The following is a 6033-nucleotide window of genomic DNA, read 5'->3' on the forward strand; positions in this document are numbered from 1 at the left end:
CCCACTAGAATGGCGTCAACTTTTAGAAACAAAAATGGTCGATTTAAAACACAAGGGGGTTATCCCAAAAAATGCTGTTTTGAGAATATCGAAGGTGACGTTTTTGCCCCTTGTTCAGTTTTTTTGAAATACAAGGAGAGTTTTCTCCAAAACAATTAATATACACACCTATCAAAACAAACTTCTTCTACAGGTAGGGAAAAGCCCACTTTTGGTATAGGCCAAGATTTCTGGAAACCTCCGAAACCTGGGTTATCCTGCTTGTCCTTAAAAGCGACCAAATATCGATTATCAATCCCCTTACCCGTTACAAGCAAAATGATAGGAAAACAAAGCAACGAAATAAACCACGTGAGCAATTCGCAAGTAAAGGTATAACCAAAAAAAACAAACAAAAAAACAACAACAAAAGAAAACAAGCAAACAAAAAAGTGAACAGACATACAAACACAAAATGAAGCGTGATAGCATATCTAACAAAGGAATGTCATCTAACGCAATAACAATACCCTCATCATCATTAAAACACCGCCACCACCACCACCAGAAATAACAACAACTACAACGCTCACAACTTCGAAAACAGCAAGAACACCAACGACGACGACAACAATGCTATTTGAATGAACAACAAAACCGATAGCAATAGCAGTAACAACAATACAAACGACAACAACGTCAACAATAGCACCGCTAACTACTACAACTGCACCATCACAACACGCATATCACACCAATAACAAAACACTAAAAGAAATAACAACAACAACAACAACAACAACAACAAGAACAACAGTAACTACCTAAAAGATCAAGAGCAATGGGACGTAAGTAGATCAGAAACGACCTGACACTATCAAAACTGACTCTTGACGGAGCGGCACGACCTCAAGGGGGAGATTACTCTAGATCTACCACTCTCTCTCTCTCGGACCGGACGGCGGCCGGAGGGTGATCAGGGGAGGTAACTCAGTAATCTAATGGCAGCTGTCTAAGGGGAGGTAAATATCGGCGAGAAATACGAGGGGCAGCGGAGTAGACATTGGCCTCCAAAGTGGCGACGATAGCGTCTGGAGAACGTGTTGTCCTCAAAGTCGTTTATTATGTCGTTCTCGATCTTCTCTTCTCGTATCATCATCATCATCATCATCATCATCATCATCATCATCATCATCATCATCATCATTGTCTTCTTCACCCTGGATCAGGATATAGGCCACGAACAAACACTCTTCTCTTTTCCCTATCCTGGGCGAGTCGCTTGATGTCATTCCAAGTCTTGCCACTTTTTTGTACATCAATTTGCGCGACTCTTCTACAGGTTCCACGTGGTATTCCCCTTGCTCTTTGCCCTGTTCTCGTCTCGCAAGTTCTTGTTATTCTCCTGAGAACTATACATGTTATCTAACCTTATAGTAGGCTGCATTCATAATGCTATAGTCTTAGTAGGGCCTACAATTATGGTGTGATTTGTGGCGTCGGTAGTCTAATGATTATGCTCTCGGACTCGCTACCGTTAGGTCGTGGATTCGAATCCCGTTAGCAGTCCGATGTTGTGTCCTTTGAAAAGGCACTTCACACGAATTTTCCTCACCTCACTCTGTGGGGAATGGGTACACGGCAATAAACAGAGAAAAATCTTTTCAGTAGTTTGTTAGTGTTCGAACGCGTGCTATCCTCAGCTTGAGAATGTTTCTGGAAATTGTAGAGTCTGTGGGGGTAATAATAGTTGCAAAGTGCATAGAGCATGCTGTAGCTTGTGGATATACACTATGTACATACAATTATTATATTCTTCTCGAAAGTTCTTTTTTATTTCCCCGGAGAAAGGTACAGAACTAACTAACCTTAATGGGGACGCATTCATAAAGATACAGTCTTGGTACAAATTATCATTATGTAATAATAATGTGCTAAAAGCTAAAACTAAATGACATGCCTAACTAGCCACATTGCAACGTTATCACAAGATACATCATTTAGATCACAACAAAAACACAATCGACTTGCAGGTCGGTGGAGGGCGCGCCACAGGTAACTCTTACTTCCTTTTCTTTCCCGTTGTAGTTTCTACCTGTTTTACTTCTTCATGCACTAGATGGCGGTATCGTTCACTTGTGCTTCTCATTATTCAAACAAACAAACAAACAAACAAACAAACCTGCAAACAAGCAAACAATCCTCTATAGTGCTCACAAAGTTCTCTCTCTCTCTCTCTCTCTCTCTCTCTCTCTCTCTCTCTCTCTCTCTCTCTCTCTTTCTCTCTCTCTCTCTCTTACACACACACACACACACAAACGACCCCGGGCGACCAGTCCACATCGGCAAGCAGGCACCTAGCAGAACAGCTGCGAGTAACGGCGCGTTTTTTCTACAGATGAACGAGCCGTGAGACCTGATCCTGACCCAGATGACCACACATATTATTCATTTTGTTAGATACGCACGCTGCGTTAATATCTCACCATATTCATCATAGTAGAGTTGTACTTTGGACTTGCGTTTGCGTCTCATCAGGTTACGTTTGTACTGTTGTCTTTGAAAAGAACGCTACACGCTTTTGTTCTTAGCAGGCGCAAGCAATGCCAGCAGTATTGTAATATTATACCAACAAGGCAGCTCGCGATTGTTTTTGCTGCACTGGCCATTGCGTGCACGTATGCTGAGAGTAAGCTAAGACTTGCCAAGCGAGCATTGTGGATACTGCTAAGCACTCACGCACAGATTCCCCTCCCCCCCCATACCCTGCAGACCGAAAGACAGACGAACATATTACATGTATTATTATGAGCGGCATATACAATTTCGCCATTTAATTTGTCAAGAGATGCTTTCCTCTGCCCCCTGTTTTTAGGACTCAACAAACGCACACATTCACACATACACACATTGTAAACACATACACGCATTCACACTTACACATACACAAACACACACATTCACTCACAAACAATAATACACTCACATATCCACATACTCAAACAAATATACACGCGCCAGTCACAGGAGCAACCACGAACACATACTTGCTCACCCATGTACTCACATGCACACTCACACACACACACACGCACACACATACACACACACACACACGCACACACACACACACACACACTCAAACACACACACACACACACTCACACTCACACACACTAACAGTCCACGACAGCACTGTGTAAAAGAAAAAAAATCCCATCTCATAAAACGCCGTAATAGCAGGGAGCAAAAGACAAATTATATAAAACATTGGAGCACAAAAAGCTCAGACTTGCATTACAGAGGGTGCTTTTGACTACCAAACTACCAAACTGTCAGACTTTTTTCAGTCCAGCAAAAGTTTTATGGTGTTTGCAACTGCATGTGAGCATATGAGCGCTGGCAGACTCTAAAACAAATTCAGGAACTGCCACATTTTTGTCTGCTCCCCCTGCACAGCGCCGCACCTTTTGCAGCGCAGTTTGTCACTTCCTGCAAATGTATTTGAATTTTACAATTTTTAATGGCACACCTAAAAATGTACCATAACAACTACTATGGTTACAGTGCAGCCAAGCAAACCTAAAAATGTACCATAACTACTACTATCGTTACAGTGCAGTCAAGCAAACCTAAAAATGTACCATAACTACTACTATCGTTACAGTGCAGTCAAGTTTGCGTTATCACATCGGAGTGCAAATCATAGACATATTAGCATAATGGCCTAGAGAGAGCACTGTCATGGCCGCCACTCTTTGCTGTCTATAAAAAACTTGGCGCATGCGCTGGTGCACACCATACGCGCGCAATTGGAGGGCAAAACACCTTTCTCGCTATAGCTGAGTGCGTGCACACACACACACACACACACTCACACACACACCCATCTCTTCCTTGCCTTCTGTTTGCTTCCAAATAGAATCAAATGGTGTGCTCCATTGTAAAACAGGAATTACGTCAAAGTCGAAGTGCATAGTTTTGGATATCATCATAATAATAATAATAATAATAATAATAATAATAATAATAATAATAATAATAATAATAGTAATAATAATAATAATAATAATAATAATAATAATAATAATAATAATAATAATAATAATAATAATCAGAATAATAATAATAATCATAATAATAATAATAATAATAATAACAATAAATAGCATTTATACTGCGCATTTCCATTTTCTAAAAGATGCTCAATGCGCATTACAACGAAAAAGACATCACATCTTGAAAATTAATCGACATGCGTGTACGTAAAACAAAGTATTATACATGCAGACGTCTGCGGTGCAAACACAGTCATGAACTAATGTTATTGTATTTAGTATATGAATAGGCCTACCATTCAAATTTCTGCGTTATTTTATTGTGAATCACACATTTGAGCAACGCTTTAAGCAAGGGTGTGAAGGACTCTAGATCTGTGCTTTGTACAAGCATAAAAAGAAAGTGCTTACTCGAAGGGTAACAATTGTTCACAACTGAAAATAAACTAAACCAATGGGTATTTATAAATTATTATCTCGAACATAATGTATAATAATACTAATAATATATTGAAACATTGATCGTAGAAAAGAAAACTCTATCGTATTAAACAGGAAAAATGAAGTGATAACTAACAAATAAGTAAGATACTTTCTTCTTTGTTAGACCATTCGGAATTTATTAATTGTAAAAGTCCCAAGAGCAACGCACAGTGACCAGCCGGGGGACATGCATGTCAATAACGAGAAATCTGACGTAATCTCGACCTGATTGCTGACCCCAGAGTGTAAATAATGATGATGATAATAATAATAATAATAATAATAATGATAATAATAATAATAATAATAATATAATAATATAAAATAAGAATAATATTAATAATAATGATAATAAGCGGCCACTCCCATACAATACAGCGTTGGGAACTTGGTGATACCTTCATCTTCAGACGAGGAATCAGTTTATCCACACAATTGACCTTCAGAAAGTTTTGCAACAAGTAAATTAGAAAATTTTACGTAACATGTACGTCGTTCAGCTTTACTTGTTACTAATAATAACTTGAAACAGCAGCCAAGTTGCGTTCATTTGCACAGAAAGTTGCGCGGCGCTTTTGTGCGCTAAATATTTTACAGCGAATAAAGCAGCGTAAGCGAGTTATGCAGCTGCTGTCCATATCCACTTTCTCAAAGTTCTTTTATCTTCAAAGTTCACACTGCAGAGGCCGCTCTGTCGTGACATGATTTTTCACTGAACTACCCGGATGGCCGGTTTTGTACACTTCGGATAACCGGTCATTGACGTACGGGATGACCGGAATCGAAGTCCTGTGCGAAGACGACATTGCTCCGACGTCTCTAGAAAGTTCTGTTATGTTCTGGTAAGTTCTGCACGCAATATAGCCGCGTCTTGTGCGTTTCTGTACATGTAAACATAACCTTTCGTTGTACAACGTCTTGTGGTCTACACTTATGTACTCGGAAAAAGTGAGACCAAAATATATACTTAGAGCCGAGTCCCCCCCCCCCCCCCCGTGTTGGTTGCTTCGTTCAAGAAATAACATATATTATTATCATAACCAAATATCCAAAGCATGACAAACCAGCGCGCTGTATCGTCCAGTCCCATCCTACATTACCTGTCATACGACCCTACGTGTTGGAACTATCGTTGCCTGCATGATGCGACTGAGCGAAAACTAAAACTAAAAGATATTCGTTAGCTCTGACAGTCTGACACAATTATTGTCTTTTCTGCATTTAAAAAATATCAGCATTTTCATGTCACTTAAAAATCGGAAAGAACAGTGAAGCTGTCTTTAGATTAACTAGATATGAAGTAAATACGAAATACGGAGAAACGTTATGATATAAGTCTAACCAACTCATTTGAAAACTATAACGAAAAAAAAATAAAAAAATGCGTGCATATTTCTCAATTATGACATTGGCAGTGGACAATGAGAATTCAACAAGAAAATTTATCCTCCTTTAGAACACATACAAACTCTCTCTCTCTCTCTCTCTCTCTCTCTCTCTCTCTCTCTCTCTT

The sequence above is a fragment of the Aplysia californica genome, unplaced genomic scaffold (genome assembly GCF_000002075.1).
Source record: "Aplysia californica isolate F4 #8 unplaced genomic scaffold, AplCal3.0 scaffold00173, whole genome shotgun sequence".
Lineage (NCBI taxonomy): Eukaryota > Metazoa > Mollusca > Gastropoda > Aplysiida > Aplysiidae > Aplysia > Aplysia californica.